This window comes from Callospermophilus lateralis, chromosome 2 (assembly GCF_048772815.1).
Source record: "Callospermophilus lateralis isolate mCalLat2 chromosome 2, mCalLat2.hap1, whole genome shotgun sequence".
Taxonomy (NCBI): Eukaryota; Metazoa; Chordata; class Mammalia; order Rodentia; family Sciuridae; genus Callospermophilus; species Callospermophilus lateralis.
The window spans coordinates 153,964,677-153,982,279 of record NC_135306.1 but is presented as its reverse complement, the minus strand read 5'-3'; positions in this window follow the sequence as shown (position 1 = coordinate 153,982,279).

Sequence of the window (17,603 nt, the reverse complement as noted above, 5' to 3'; positions counted from 1 at the left end):
ATCATGCTGGGTAAAATAAGCCAGAATCAAAAAGTCAAAGGTTGAATGTTTTCACCGATAGCAAAATCTAGTACAAAATAAGTGGGAGAGAGAGAGAAACAAGAGGGGGAAGGGAAACATCGTGTCCCATCAAAACAGAAGAAAGATGATTAGACAAGATGAAGGGGTTCACAGGGAAGGAAAATGGAAAGGATAAGGAAAGAACAGTGGAATAAATCTGACCTAACTTTCCTATGAACATATATAAATATACCACAGTGTGTTTGTTACCATCATGTATGTCTAAAACAAAACAAAAATTTAAATTGCAGAAAGAAGAGTAGAGTAGAGGAAAAGGACAAGGGACAGGGAAGAGAGGAAGGAAAGGAGAAGTACAGGGGACTGAATTAGAGCAGATTATATTTCATGTTTTCATAATTATGTCAAGATGAATCCTAATGGCATGAAAAAATAACACCCAATAAACAAAAATATAAGTATTAGGTCTTTAGACCAAAGTTACTCCATTTTGAAAATCAGCACCTGCCATCTTAAGAAGCCCACTCAGGCATGACCTTCTAGATAAGCCTGCTCCACAGAGTCCCTAACTACTAAAACCACAATAAAGGTGTCATTTAGCCATCACAGGACCAGACGGGTTATTTTTTAACTATGTCATTGTACATGACTGTAGTGTAAGAACTTCATTCAGCAGGCAGCTGCACCTTACAAAAGGGCGAGCTGGCAGATATTCTCTGTCAATAAATCTTTTCTTGAGTCATGGATATTTGCGACAGCTACCATAACAAAAAGTTTAAAAAATAAAATAAATAAAGGCCAAAGCATAAGGAAATACCACTTCCCTATTTTGCTTTCCTCAGGAGAGGTGCACTAGTTGCTGAATGGATCAGCACTCACTGGGCCCCTGAACAAAGGCTCCTACTAATTTATGAATCTGGAGGGGAAGGGAAAGCTCAAAGGGAAAGAGCTAGAAAGCTGAGAAGCACTGAGTACTGAGACCTACTAGAGAAGTATCTTCAAGCTTTCCCAGAAAAGAGACCTTCAAACGCACATGGCTAGGAGGACCTCCTAGCATGAGAATGTGTCCTATCAAGGAGGGCAAGGCACAGGCAGGGGCAAGGGAACAGCACCTGGGTGAGTCACATGAGCTGCCTATCAGGACCTGGACATGTTTTCAGAGATGAAGGGAGAGATTGAAAAGTTGGGCAGAGCAGTGTCCAAGGTTGTCCTCAGCCAGGACTTCTGGAGGCTGTGCAGGGCAAGCTGTTTGAGCTGAGCAGGGCTTCCCCAGATGTTCCTGCCCATGTTTTCCTGAAAGTGCCCAGAGACATGTAGATGCTGCTGTTGCTGCTGTTGCTTTTGATCCTGGCTGGGCTGCAGCATTCTATCTTCAAGGCAGTGGCCTAGTGGCAGGGCACTCCAGAGGTTTGCAGTAACAGACCCTACACTGTGATACTCATGCTTACTGGGGAGATTACCTCTGCAGGGGATCTAAATAAAATTCTAGGGACATTTTCAGGCTTTTGGGTAAAGTGATCTCAAAGAGGATCCACATACTCCTCCCCCCCTGAAGTTTCAATAACTTATTGCTCTGAAAGTATTTATCAGGGTCAGAGACCTGAGAAGAATCTTCAAGCCATTCCCATTGGCAGATGGAACTAAGCTGTGGCTATGGAACTATTTCCTCATCTGTCTCCAAATCCCTCTGTGTTGAAGTACCCCTCTTTCCCCAGGGATTCCTGCCTCCTGATGTTCATGCCTTCATGCATTTCTCTTCACTCTCAAGGGGGACAGAACTTCTGGATTCCTCATAACTAAGAGTATGTGGCCAAGGTGAAGAGATGCCAGCACTGTGACTGTGCCCTATGATCTGACACCGTCTTGCTGGAGCAGTAGCTCCCTTTCTCCTGCTGGCCTTCAAGAAGCAGCCGCCATTCTGTGAACTACCCATGGAGAAGTGCATGGACCAGGAAATTTGGACAGTCTTCAGAAGCTGAGGGCCTCTGTTCTACAAGCACAAGGCACTGTATTCTACCACTAACCTGAGTTATCTTGGAACCAGACCCTTTTCTCCTTTAACCTCCCAGTGGACACCTTCACTACACACTGCTGAGGTTCTGAAAGAGAGAACCCTTTAAACTGCTGCCAACACTTATGAGGGACAGACTCTGTGAGCTAACCAAAGCCTTCTATGTCCTACAGTTTGGGGTGATGTTTTATACAGCAATAGAAAACTAATATAGCCTTTATCTACCATATTGATTGATATTAAAGATATTATTACAATTATAAAATCAGATGACATGGTATGAATATGATAAGAACAAAGATATTTTACAATGTTGTAACATTTATTTTATAATTTGGTAATAAATGTTAAGGGCTGTGACTCTTTACACAAATTATTTCCTCAAAAATAGCCACTTTAAAGAAAAGTATGCAAAAATTATAAATAAAAGTAAATATTCATTTTTAAAATATTTATGTCAAATCAGAGAAACAAAAAAAAATAGGCATTCTGGGTTGGTGTTTATTTGCTAGAAAATAGCAGAAGTAATTACAAATGTTCTATTATTTAATTCCTACATTATCACTTCAGATAAGTTTTGTTGTTTTTATTTATGTTACACATAAGAAATTGAATCCCATAGAAATTGGTTAATGTGATGAGGGCCACTGTGTGGTGATATCCTCATGCACAATTCTGTTTTCCAAGTGCAAGCATTCAACAATCCAATTACAATATTCACCCTCTACACTAAAAATATTTTCTTCATGTTCTCTGCAGTAGCATGCTGGGCATGAAGTGGTTCAGCAAATTATCCATCATCATGACCCTCTCCTGCCTCATTTATGGCTGCATGGATTCAGAATGTCAAATTATATTTCTTGGTCTCTAGGGTTTAGCTTAAGATGCCTCAGGCTCCTGCTGCAGCTCAGAACTTCCTGGGCTGCCCCTTCTGCCCCCAGCACCTTCAGAATCAGGCTGCTGCCTTCTCCATGGTAGTTGGTGAAGAGAAATGAGCAGCGAGGTTGGAGTAACATGAACCTAATACTAATCTGCCTCTCTTGCTCCTTAGCATTAGGAGCATAAGGAGAAACTCTGTTTATAAATTCCTTTAATATTTTTATATAAATGTGTCCTTCTTCTGATACTTTTAACAGAGTAGCTGGGAAATTGTTTATGTATTTACATTTAATTATATTGTGTATGCACGTGAATTTGTGTGACTATTGCCAAACGTAATCTGGAAAGACACAATTCCAAATGCCATAATCTCAAACACCATAATCCCCAAAGTGGAAATCCCAAATGATGAAAATCTATGAAAGCTAAAATCCTGCAACCACAATCTCAAAAGATTAAAACCCTGAATGTTGAGTCCTGAAAGCCAAAATTCTGAAAACTGCAATTCCCTCTGTGAGCAGTGGGGGGAGGCTATACAAGAGGAAGGGAAAAATCAAACTGTGGGGAAAGACTTAGTGTTTGGGTTGTAGGCAGGATTCTTTGGTCATTTTAGTTGAAATGAAAACCCAGAAACCTGATAAAGCATTATTTTTGAGTCTGTGAGGGGTTTCTAGAGACATGAGTGTATGACTATGAGTGGCCTAGATGGGTAAGGTCCATTGTGGCTGGCACCATCCAATCTGCATAAGCAGGAGAGAACAACTATAGAAAGTCAACCAGTCCACATTTCATCTTCCCATCACTATTATACCTGTCCAATGGTTGTAGATATACCTGAGTGTTCATGTTTACAAATCATACATATTATCATTGCATAGTTTAATATGTGAAGAGGTTTATGAAGTGCTCTGTTTATTCTTTTAAAAATGTACACAAATGTTTTATAAAGCATTTTTAAATTATTTTCCAGAATACGTTTTTGGGATTTTGATAATTTAGGATGTTAGACTTTAGGGATTTGATCTTTTGAGAATTTACTACTTGGAATATTGTCTTTAGAGACTTTGGCCCAAAACTATACTCAAGTGTAAATGTATTCATCAATCCTGAGCCAGGCACTTTAATTTTCATCCAGCATGGCTGTTTTATTCCTCCTTATTTCTACACCTCTTTATGTGAATTCCAGCAGGGACACAAATGGCTTGTTTTACATTGCAAATACAATTTTATTTTTATTTATTGTCTTGACTGGTCTGGGAGTACCCAGATTAAATGATTCTGAATGAAGTTCACATTTGAACTAGGGAACTAGAAATTACACTTTTAACTAAACATCTGCATATCTTTTTAACTATCACTCTTATATGCATGACTTTGTAGTCAATGTGAGAAAATGAGGGAAATAGAGAAATCCCTTCCTGACTTTGTGAAACTTAGATTTGAGGGGTACAGTGTGGAGAGGGGGATGGATTTACTAATGATAGTCTCAAGTGACAGCAGCTGCCCACAGCAGTTCTTCTCATCACCTTCTCCTCACATATTTTAATTTTTGAACTCAAAGGGTTCTGACTGAATCTTCACTTCTACTAGGTTTTAGTTCCAGTGCAGAACCTAGAAATCTATGAATGGTCTATGAACCACAGCCCAGTCTTCTGGACCAGTTCTGTTGAGATTAGTAAAGAAGAGTTGGGCCTGTCCCTGCTCAGGCATGATATACATAATTTGGAGAAGACAACAAGGGCAGATGGACAGTTCTTTGAAGCTTAATAGTTTAATTGTTGTAAGTTTAATATTGTAATATTTCTGCATGGCTTTCCTGGTCAGTTTCTAGCACCCAATTTTCTGAGTTTCAGAATCTTAATGGTGTGGCATCTGCAAAAATCTGTGTGTTCATGATTCACTCATCTTGTAAAACCCCCAAATCCAGATTCAAGGAATGACATCAGTACTCTAAATATCACTAACCTGGTATACCCTTCTCCATGGACCACATCTGCTGGCTGAAAGCAAAACCCAACTGAGGTATGAGGAAAAAGAGGAACACGTGGGAAGAATTTCCATTAAGAGCACCTTTTCTAACTTTCAGTACTAGGTTGGGTTAATATCAATTATGTCAGAAGTGAAATGATAACAAGATCCTGATAAAGGGAAAGGGACCAGAGGGAGGGGGAAGAGACAGAGGGTAAAAAAAGGTAGAAGGGTGAGTGGACATGAATTAAACAATATATGCATGTATAGAAATATCACAATCAAAACCATAATTTTATACAATTAACATGTGCGGATAATTATAATTTTGAAAAATCTGGGAAATTAAATACTCAACAGTAGAGCAAAAGATACTCAGAGGGCAACATACTAGTTAACAGCAAATAGTTCAGAGCTATTGTAATTACAGCTGTGGCAAGGCAATAGACAGCAAGTTGGGGGTGGGGTGGGGGCATGCCTCTTCATTGGACCATCTCTCCTCCTGGGGAAGGCACCACAGCACAGAGGAAGACTCACTCTGATGGGGGAGGGGGGTGCCCAAGAAGCCCTACATAGAGGCATCGTGTTGGCTCTGTTTCTCTTTCCCCTTTCTTCCCTGCCCTCAAGAATTTAACTTTCGTTTCTCTGGTGGTGTGCAAAGCTCAGAGGGCACACTTTATTGGAGGCAGGCTTAGCAAATAAATCCTGGCCACATCTGCCTGGTCCCGCTGAACCGACTTCATGTGGGTGTCTGAAGACCTACTGAGCAATTTGCAGAGGGCAGAGTTTGGAAAACTTTAGAAGGAAAACCGAATTTGCTTGGGTGAGTTTAACTTTTTGCCAGGAAGCTGTTCTGAAGGCCAGGAGGCCCAGCTTGGGGATTCCATGCTGAGAGAAGCCTGGGGTAGGGGTGTCTTTGAATGAAGGTGGGTGTAAAGGGATGAAAGAGATGCCACTGGTTACTGGTGAGGAGTCCTGCTTCCTCACATGTTAAAGTTTAACATTAGAGAAGCACGCCTAGGAAAGCATATAAAGCAGGGTTTATTTAAAAATGGGTAATATAGACTCTTCTGGGAGGGAGAAAGGGGCCATAGCTGGTACCTGGTATCCCAAGAAATTTGAAGGTTCTGCCTTTCTTGAATATTCCATAGGTTTCTTTTGTTCTCCTGCTCTTTTCCCCTTATCTCTCTTCTTCTTGCTTATGTGACTAGGCCCAGGAGATGCTCTGGTGGGGGGCAACCAAAAGGAGAGAAGCAGATGGACAGGAGGACTGGCCAGATAGAGCAGCCAAGGACACATTAATTAACAACTTGTATAGCTCCCTTCAGGGAGGGACAATTCCTGGACAGGTGACCTTAGCAAAAGGTTGGAGCAGAGGCAGGTTATCTGAAAGCATTTCAACCCCTCAGGGGACAGTCTCAAACTTTCTGAACTCAAATTGGCCTCTTTGATCAGAAGTGACTCGATTTACCTATCTATACTGACTGTATAATTCTGGCTTCAAAAGGCTATTCACTTCCTGGAGTGACCTAATTTGTCCAGCCTGAGCCTCACCCTGTCTCCTCCTTGGTCTTGAATTTTGAATTGCACCTTGGTAAATCGTGCCAGAGTCCTTTTTTCCAGGGGTAGATGGTCCCTCCCCTAACAACTGTTGCAAAGCTGGAGAGATGTTTAAAACAGAAAGCATAATAATGTGATCTGACCCTAGAGATCTGTCAAGGGTTGTATGTTTTCTCACATGTTGAGGTTAGAGAAAACAAAAAGGGATCTCATGAAAAAGATAAGGGGGCTACCTGGGAGTGGACTGGAATGAAGTTTGTTACATGCATGGATAAATAAGTCACAATGAAACCCATTGTTCTCTATAATTATTATTCAACAATAAAAAGAAACACCACCCCGTTCTTTCTTCCTGTGAACTATATCTGCTGGAAGCAAAACTCAGCTGAGTCAAGAACTGGCAAAGAATTTGGGAATTACAGAAATATTACCTTTTAAAACTTTGTTTTCGTTTTCTTTTCTTTCATTGTTTTTTGATACCAGGGATTTAAGCCAAGAGCTCTTAACCACTGAGCCACACTTCACCCGCCCTCCCCACCCCCGTTTTTTTAAGTTTAGTTTTTATTTTGAGACAGGGTCTCATTAAGTTGCTTAGGGCTTTGTTCAGTTGCTGAAGTTGGCTTTGAACTTGTGATCTTCCTGTGGTAGTCTTCATAGTCACGGGAATTAGAGGTATGTGTCACAAGTCAGTGAGTGGAAAGCACTTGTCTTGTGACTTACATGTTATACCTCTGTCGTGCCATACATCACAGTATTTTGGAATTGACTTATTACTTATCAGCTTCAGGCCTCATCTGGTACTAGACGACAGTGTTTAGCAAATGAAGTATAATATAATTTTATTTTCCGGGCCTATTTAGGGAAAGTAGTCCTCTCTACATAACGTCAGTACTTCCATCACACCTAGAGAAACAGTTTTACCTTGATCACAGACAAAGAAAGTTCTGTCTATGTTGCTTAACTTTTTACAAATCTAGTTTGTCCTCTAGGTTTATTCAGGTTCTGCCAAATGACAGGACTCCTCTTCTGAGGCTGAATTATATACCATTAATAGGTGATGGATGGACAAACAGGCAAACATGACAATTTCTTTATCCATTTATCCACCAATGGGCAGTTCAGTTGTTTCCAAGCCTTGACTATGGTGAATAATGCCACAGTGAACATGGGAGGACAGATATCTTGATGAGACCATGATTTCATCTCCTTTGGACATGCACCCAGGGAGAAGTTCTGAGACATATGGTAGTTCTGTTTTTCATTTTGTTAGGGGCCTCTATGTTGTCACATGGCTACCTTCTCACCAGCGGTATACAATGGTTCCTTTTTCTTCACGGCCTTACCAATACTTGTTATTTGTCATCTTGTTGACAAAAGCCATCCTACCTGGTGTAGTGATGTCTAGTACCTCTTCAGTTATGCCGCTTAGCTAATTTTATGTCTTCTTTGCAGAAATATCCATCAGTTTCTTTATCCATCTTTAAAATAAGGTTTTTCTGCTTTTGACTTGTATGAGTTCTTCATATATTTTTTATATTAACCACTTATTTGATCTGTGCCTTACAAATGCTTTTCCTGAATGAGGAAACATTTTAATTTTGCTGATATTTCCTTTGCTGTGCAGAACCTTTACAGTATGATTATGTTTTGAGTTTATAAATTGAGCTCCCTGCCTCCCTCTGGTGCTTGGAATCAAACTCAGGGCCTCACCCTGTAGCCTGGATTATAGTTAGTGTTTGTATGAGTGCATTACAGTTATAGTGGGGTTCATTCTGACATAATCATATGAGCATGGAATACACTTTGTTCCATTTCATTCCCCACTACTTCCCCTTTCTCTCTCCTCCCTTCTCTTCTCCTTCCTCTTCTCTACTGGTCTTCCTTCTATTTATTTATTGTTTTCTACTTATCATGTGCTTTATCTATATGCATAAAGGTGAGAGTCACTGTGGTTCATTCATATATGTACATAGCACAATTTGTCAATTTCATTCCATGGATCCTCCCTTTTCCTGTCCCCCAGCCCTCCCCCTATATCTTCTTCCTCTACTCCCCTGATGTCCCTTCTCTTTTCCTGGGATGCTTCCCACCTTTTCCCCTTTGTTTTGGTCTAGCTTCTGCATATGACAGAAAATGTTCAATCCGTGATTTTGTGAGCCTATTTGCCTATCAACAGATGAATGGATAAAAAAATGTGGCATATATACACAAAAGTTGTTTATTTAGCCATAAAGGAAAATAAACTTAGGGCATTTGTTTTTAAGTGGATGGAACTAGAGAAACTCTTACTAAGTGTAGCCTGGATTTTTAATATGATACCCAAAATACTATTGCCAAGGCCAATGTCAGAGAGCTTTCCCTCAGTTTTCTTTTAGTAGTTTCACAGTTTAGGGATTTCTTTCTTTCTTTCTCTCTTTATTTATTTATTTATTGTACCAGACACTGAACTCAGGGGAACTTGGCCCCTGAGTTACTTCCCAGCCCTATTTTGTATTTTATTTAGAGACAGGATCTCACTGAGTTGCTTAATGCCTCACTTTGGCTGAGGCTGTTTGAACTTGGGATCCTCCTGCCTCAGCCTCCTGGGCTGTTGGGATTACAGGAGCGCACCACAGCACGCAGCTCAGGCCTTATATTTAGATCTTTAATTTGCATTGATTTGATTATTACATAGGGTTTAAGATAGGGGTCAACATTTATTCTTTTCCATGTGGAAATTCTTTTTTCCCAGGATTGTTTATTGAAGAAACTATCTTTCTTTATTGTGTCTTCTTGGTTCTACAGTCAAAAAATTAGTTGACTATATATGTTTGGATTTATTTCTGGACTCTCTACTTTGTTCCATTCATCTATGTGTACATTTTTATGTCAATTGTACTCTTTTCAGTAATGTTGCTTTGTAACATACTTTAAAATCAGCAAGTGTGATGTCTCCAATTTTGTTTTCTTTCTCAGGGTTGGCCTTTTGAAGCTTTTTTGGTTTTTCTGTGACTAATACCATAGAGATTTTTGTAAGAGTTACCTTGAATTTCTGTATTGTTTTAGATAGTATGAACATTTTAAGGATGTTATTTCTTGCAATCCTTGAACACAGAACATTTTTATGTTTATTTGAGCCTTTTTCAATCTCTTTCATTAGTTTTGTAGCTTTTATTGTGCAAATATTTTATTCATTTAGTTATAATTATTCCTATTTTTATTTTTTATGCTTTTTGAACAAGGATAAATATCAGGGATAAGGACCAAGTTTTCAGTAAAACTTTCAGTATTATTTTGAATGGAAATGACAAACGTGAACATGTATTCTAGCATATCTTTAAAGAACAGCTTTCAGTTTTCCTTCAATGATTATTAATTATAAGATGTGATAATGTCATATATGGCCTTTACTATCCTGAGGAAATTTTCTTTGATTCCTAAATTTTGGGGGGAGGCCAGTTACCGATGATTAATCCAAGGGGTGCCAGTGATTGAACCTAGGGTGCTTAACCCCTGAACAACCTCCCCAGCCCTTTTTTCTGATTTATTTTAAGACAGGGTTTGGCTGAGTTACTCAGGACCTTGCTAACTTGCTGAGACTGGCTTTGAATTTGTGATTCTCCTGTCTAAACTTCCCGAGCTGCTGAGATTACAGGCCTGTACCACCATGACTGGCTTGATTCCTAAAATTTTATAACTTAAAATCATGAAATGATGTTGTACTTTGTCAGATGCTTTCATGCACTAATTAAAGTCATCATGTGTTTTTGTTGTTGTTGTTTTCTTTTGGTAGGGGGCTGTACCAGGTGTAAGCAAAAATAACCAACATGGTTTCGACACCATAATGAAAATACAAATAACCGGGATAGAAGTAGACCTCAAATTTATCAGCAAGCTCTTCTTTATTCTGCAGGGCAGTCAATCAATCAGGCATGGGAGGGCTCATTTTCTTGGTAGAAAAAAATGGCCCATGTAGAAGGAGTCTGACTTTCATAGTTTACAATGAGAGTGAGTTAATCATTGGAGACTGCAGAGATGCTGTTCAGATAGTCAGGGACCTAGTTGTGCAGGTTGAATTTTTAACTCAGGAAAGCAGTTGTAAAATGTTTGAAATTCTTTGTCACTGGGAAAAGGTCAGAACTGGAGTTCAGTGCTTATCTTCCTTCCTCTGGGACCCATTGTTACCTAGAGCTTCACTATTTGCTTTTCTCCTTCCAGGATTCATCTGCAATGGGAAAGGGTAAAAGTCCAGGGCCCAGCATTTTAATATCTGCCTCCTCCCTTCAGGACTCATTGTGGTCAGTGAAAGGAAAGTGAGAAAGCAATAGACAGTGGAGTGAGAAATGAAGGACCGAGACCAGGCAGAAATCCACACAAAAGTTTGTCAAAGCTGACAAATAAAGACCATTCTTCTATAGAGAGGAGACAGACCCTGAGATGTTCAAGTGTTCAGTTTTTGTCGGGGGTAAGAGTTTGGATTTGGAGTTGTGGCACTATGGGATAGGCTCAGGGGTCCTTGTGTCAGAGCTAGCTGAGTGGGGAATAGAATGGGATTGGCTTAGTTAGGGTTATGGTATCATGGGGTAGATCACTAATGGAGGTGAGGGGAGCTCGGGTAAGAAGAAGTACAGGAAAGCAAAACTTATCTCATGACAGTTGACATTTAAGATGGTTGCTCATATGTTAAATCAATACCCTATAGTTGGGAAGGGATTAATGTTTGCTTTCAGTGGAGATGCTGGGGATGAACCCAGGAAGGGATAAAAGTTTGCTTTTTCCCTTGGGTTCCATTGTTTCTGGGAAAGGATGTTCTGGGAGATGTTTAATGTTTGGCTAATTTCCCTCCCTCCTTTCTAGTCACACTGTCCCTCAGTTTTTCCCCAGGGGCTGTCTTGTAGGAATATTATTTTCCATAACCCTTCACTGGGGATTGAATTCTTGGGCACTTGACCACTAAGCCACATCCCCAACTCTAGTTTATATTTTATTTAGAGATAGAGTCTCACTGAGTTGCTTGGTACCTTGCTTTTGCTGAGACTAGCTTTGAACTCGAGATCCTCTTGCCTCAGCCTCCCCAGCCACTGGGATTACAGACTTGCACCATCACACTTGGCCATCACATGGTTTTAATCTTTTGTTCTGTAATATTATATGCCTACTGATTGATTTGTATGTGCTAGTTTTTTATGCCACAGATAAATCCCACTTGTATTTTTTTTTTCTGTCATTGTTTCTTTGTTTGCTTTACTAGAAATCAAAACCAGGACCTTGTGCATGCTAGGCAAGCACTCTACAACTGAGCTACATCCCCAGCCTTCATATTTTGGGGCAGAGTCTCATTTAGTTGCATAGGCTGACTTTGAACTTGTGTTCTCCTGCTTCAGGCTCCTGAGTAGCTGGGATTACAGGTGTGCATTCCCACTCCAGGTTCTCAATTTTATAGATTCTTTCTTCTGCTTGATCTAATCTGCTGTTGAAGTTCTCTCCTGCTGTTTTTATTTCCTTTGTTGAATTTTTAGCTCCAATATTTCTGCGTGGTTCTTTTGTTAGTTTGCTGATTTTCTCCTTTGGTCATTGTTATTTGAATTTTGGGGGGGGGGGGGCGGGGGGCATTTGTACATTTCCATTTCATTGAGGTTAGTTACTGGAGGTCCCTTCAGTAGTGTCCTCTTTCTTTCCTTTTTCACACTTCTTGAGTACACATGTGGCTGTCTGCATGTTTGGTGATACAGTCATCTCTTCCAAATTTGCAGATTATCTTTTGTGGGGAAAGACTTTCACTTCAGGTGACTACAAGGGTGCCACTTGAGCAGGGTGGAGTGGCTCTGGTTTTAGGTAGGCATAATGACATAGTCTCCATGTATCTCTGTCAGCTGTGATCCATGTTGACAAAGTCTGAGTGTGGCCTGCACTGCTGAACTGCAGGTGGCAACAGCCATGGCAGCACAGCTGGTTAGGGCCCTCAGTGGCAAGGGCTTTTGGGAACTCCCTACTCTCATTTTCCCTCAGTGTCAAGTTCTAAGGGAGTTCCTTTTGGTGTCATGTCTGGTGGGACTTTTAGAAATAGTGACCTGGGTTCCAGGGCTCATGTGTTCAGAGTGGCCACAGAGCCGGGATCCTGAGCTTAGTGACTTATGGAACCAATTTCTACGGCACCTGGGAAATTCTGGTGCATGAGTTCATTAACCAAGGCACTGGTAGATACGGATCACGCTCACAACCCTGTCTGAAACCCTGAGTTGTACCCCAGCAGCTGAGGCCCAAGCAGAGGGTATGTAGCTATGGCTTTGACGTGGGGTGTAATGGGGCAACAGAGGGAACACTTGAATCTATGCTAAAATTGATATGTTGTAAACTTAATCCCCAAAGCAACACTGTTGACAGATGGGGCCTCTAAAATATGATGAAGTCATGAGGCTTCTGTCCTCATTAATGGATTAATGCTGTTATTGCAGGAGAGGGTTAGCATGGGAGTGAAGTGCTGATGAGTTTAGCCTCCTTCCCACTTCTGTCTCTTTCATGTATGCTCTTTACTTCTTTTTGCCATGAGATGATGACACCCAAGAAGGCTTCAGCAGACATAGAACTCTAACCTTGGATTTTCCAGCCCTCAGAATTCTAAAAGAATGTGTGTTTTTTGTTAATAAATTACATACTTTCATATATTCCTTTGTAGCAGCACAAATATGAATCAAGATAGTAGAATTCTGGGGAACCCCAGGCTCTGAGGGCCATGGTGCAGCAGCAGTAATGACCCAGGAATGGTGGGCCACAGCTGTGGCTCAGGCCCTGCAGGGCAGGAACAGTGCAATGATGACACCATGCCCCGAGAAGACGGGGAGCCACAGCAGCTCAGGCCTCAGAGATGGTATGGCACAGACTGACTCCTGGGGGGGCTGAGTGCCTAAGCAGCCCCGAATCCATAGTGGAAATTTTGTTCTGAGGAAGGGGGGAACCCCTTCTGTTTGGTCTGAAGGGCAGGATGGCACTCTCAATCAGGGCTCTGTTTCCCTGAGAGATGGGCACACTGTCAGATTGGCCCCCAGGGAAGCACAGTTGCATGGTTCAGGCAAAGCTCTATTTGGGGGCACATGGGATATTTTTTAAAACTAATATTTTCTTCTTATTGTTAGAAAATAGTGTCTAATTGTTATAAAATTGAGAAGTGTCACATTTTCTGTTTTCTGCAGACCAAATGTGATACCAAAGCCATACTACTCACTGTACAACAGGCACTCTGGCAATTTTATTTATTTGTTTGTTTGTTTAGTTACTGGTAATTGAAACAAATATGCTTAAGTACTAAGCCATATCTCCAGCCCTTTTGTTTTTTTTTTATTATGAGAAAGGGTCTCACCAAGTTGCTCAGGCTGTACTCAAACTTGCAATTCTCCTGCTTTACCCGCCTCAAGTTGCTGAGATTACAGGCACATGCCACCACACCCAGCTCAGCCTAGTAATTTCAAGAGCATTGAAGATGCTGTATCATCCATAAGCAGGCTATTCAAAGTGCAATTTCTTTTACCTAATATATTTGTCCTCTTTTTCATCCCATATTAACTTCATAGTTCTTAGCCTTCTGTAAACCTGTATATTTTCTCCTTGGAATTCTTGGATAATCTTCTGTTTGCTCTTCATTTAGCCTTGCTGCAACTTGCCCATCCCTCTAGTAGTATTGGTCATGTGTTCTTTTTCTGACTAATTTACTATGACTTAATTTACTATGACTGTTCACTTGATTGTAAAGTCCCTAGTTGTTTACACTGTGTTTGGACTCATCTTTATGTTTTTGAATTTTAATCTAGTTGCTAATACATCATCAGTGTTATCTGTAGAATGATTGCATCTCATATATTGAGACTTGTAAGACTAATGTCCATTTCTTCTAGGATTGTTTTCCAGGGTCCTGGTATGTGTGGTCCCATACCTATATTAGCTCCCTCCTTAGTAAAAATATGCATTCATACCTTTAGACTTCTATCAATGTCCTTGGCAAATTTCCAAGCCAAGGTAAAAATTACATGTACAAATATAAAATTACCCAGAGGCTTCTAGTGTTCAGGTACATACTTGTATACTCTCATTGTCTGGCTATTAATCATGTTTATGCAGTTAAATCTTTTATCTTCAATTAACTTTGTGATGTTGTAGACAGGAGACCACTAAAGCAGGTCCCTGAGTAGAATAAGTTCATCTCAGCTCAGTGTATTGAAAATAAATCACATTGAATATAGTAAGTCTATTAATATCTCTATTCATGCATCTAGTGAAAGGATTAGAACTTGTCATGTTCAGACATCCTCCCTTGAACGTACACTCATATTTATTTATTTTGTGCTATTAAAAAAAGAAATCATTGCATATGTATCAAGAAATGACAATGTTTGGACTCTAGATAAGTTAGTCAGAGCAGCTCTTGGTGACTGGATAACATGCAAAGAGTCATACTGATATCAAAGGGGGCTTTCTATGCGGGAAGAAGAGCAAGGGTGAAACCCCTGAGGCATAAGTGGTTTTGACTTTTAACACTGAAGCTGTGTTTTTGGCCTGGAGGAAAAAAGGCAAGCATAGATGGTAGGTTACGTAAAAGTCTTGGTAGAAATGACCTTCATTTCTCCTCTTTTCAGTAAAAATAAAGGAAAATAACAGTCATTACATATATGAAATGTATTATGTGATGTGAACTGGAGTAAAGTACTTGAAATTATTATGAAAAGACTTTTGCCATGTTACCAAACTTTTTTCCTTGTTTAACATTTTGGTTTTGGTCCATTATTATTGTAACCGAAATCAGTCCTCATCCTTGATGCCAATCCAATAACAAAAAGAAGATCTTAAGAAAAAAGAAAAAGAAGTTTCATTGCTTTGCTGGCAAAGGAGAAACACAGGGGATTCCTGTCCCAAAGGCTGTGATTCTGTCTATCCACAGGAACAGAGGGCTTTTAGAGAGGTGATTCAGAGAAAATGAGATTAGAGATGAAAAATCAAGATGGAAAAGATCGGGGGGAAAAGATCAGGGAAGAGAAATATAGGGAAAAGAATATCAGAGAAGATCAGACAGGAGAAGGTTAGGGAAAAGAAGATTGGCAAAAAGAGAAAAAAAAAAACATGTAAGTTTCAAAACCATAGGGTATAATGTCAAAGCATCAAATAAACCCCTGTTAAAATTCCCCACTCTCAATCTCTACATTCCATTTCTATGGAAAGTGAGTGACTATATCTCCAAGATACTTCCTGCTGAAAGGGAGTAAAGTTGGGGGAAATAACCCAATTTCTTTATCAAATGGGGTGTAGATAATTAAGGGCATTCAGCATTAGAGCAGTCCAGAGGTCCACAGTGGCAGATGGCACGTGACTGGATAAAGCATACACAGGGCAGGGATTATGCTAAGACAACAATAAAGACAGCAAAGCATTACTTTTTCTGTAAACAATTAGCACAAAACAATTAGTATTTCAGCCACTCTCCAAAAACCATGAGGACAGTAATTCATAATCTTATCAGTGAAAAACAGATCAAGTTCAATGTAAGAGGTTAGGAAGATTTGTGGGTCTATGAAATCAGACTCCAATTAACTCAGGACAAATTTGCAACTCTTGTGATTAGCATTATTAGGCACTCTCACACAAGAACCCTTCCTTTACAGCCTCCAGCTTTACTTACCGTTGATAGGGCTCACACAAGTGAAATCTTGAATTATATTTTTTTAAAAAAATTAGTTTTTCCTTTTAAATATCCACTTAGGACTGTGCTTTTTTAGGCTATACTCTCCTGCCAGGTGTTTAGGACCAAGTTGGTCAAAACTGACCTCATTTCTGTCTATTCTTAAGAGTCAGATAAACTTCCTCAGAGGTCACTTTTGAAGACATGTATGAAGCCTCCTGGCTTCTTTAGCTTTTCTCTACCAATGGTGTAGGATGGGTCGGGGTCTGGCTGACCATACATGATTCCCTTAGAAGGATCAGGAACATTTCCATCTTCAGTGACCCCCCTCTTTGCAGAATATGCACTGCTTGTCTTCCTGTTCTCTGAGGCCTCTCGTTCTCCCTGATCAGAAGGTCAGGTGACTCACCAGAGTTGTAGGGCCAAGAGAGGAGTCTTGTCATTCTTCAAGTCCCGGCTGACCTTAGAGGGCAAGGGTCAAAATGTTGGCTGCCTTTTCCTTGGCCCTTTTATTTCCTTGATTTTAGTCTCCAAGTTTTTCATTTTAAGCATCAAGCAAACCAGTTTTACCAGTCTTAAAGAGTGAGTAACAGTTTATAACTTCAACATATATAGCTTTACAGAAACTGCTTTCATTTCATTAGTTTGTATTAGTACTGGAAGTCAACATTATATAATAGCTGTCCTATAGGTGATGGCTTCTTAAATTAACCCAGGTTGAATTGATCTTTCTTTCTTTCTTCCCTTCTTTTTCTCTTTCTTTCTTTCTTTCTTTCTTTCTTCCCTTCTTTTTCTCTTTCTTTCTTTCACAGTAGCTCTGTAAAACATTAATAAGCAACAGTTATAAAGTTTATAAGAAAATTAACAGAGCAAAAACATTCAGTTTGTGTAATAGCTATGAACCAAGAAAAAATGACTTTTATAATCATGAAACTTTACTTAGTTATATATTTCCTGTTTAAGATCACAGAAATCTTTACAACAAAAATCAATCTTTTGAACACAACTTTAAATAAGCTGAAGTATAGCCTATTTTGGACCATTTTAACACCTCCTTTAAACAGATCATGCTTTCCTTAATACCTTCTAAAAATACATTTAAATTCCAATTCCAGTGTGAAGAGTAACACAAAATTATATATATAATTTTGTGTGAAAAGTAACACAAAATTATATATATAATTTATTATTTAAATTATCTGTTTAAAGGAGATACCGTAAAACATGGAAGCATTCTGCCATTTTATCCACAAAAAGAAAGTTAAAATCTCTCTTACCCAGTCTTTGATTCAAGTTTCTGGTGTGATGTTGTCTTGTGTTAGTTGTGAAGAGCTTATTTTATCCAGCTATAAAATATCCAATACATGAATAAATATCAACCAAATTTGTTATTTCCTTACAAACCCTAGACTTTTGCAATACATAATTTTAGTTTGGAGAACACCAACTTGGCAAAGTATTCTCTGAAGCTTTACATTGAACTAAGTTTAACTTTTAAAGTATAATTTATAATCCAGAATGTAC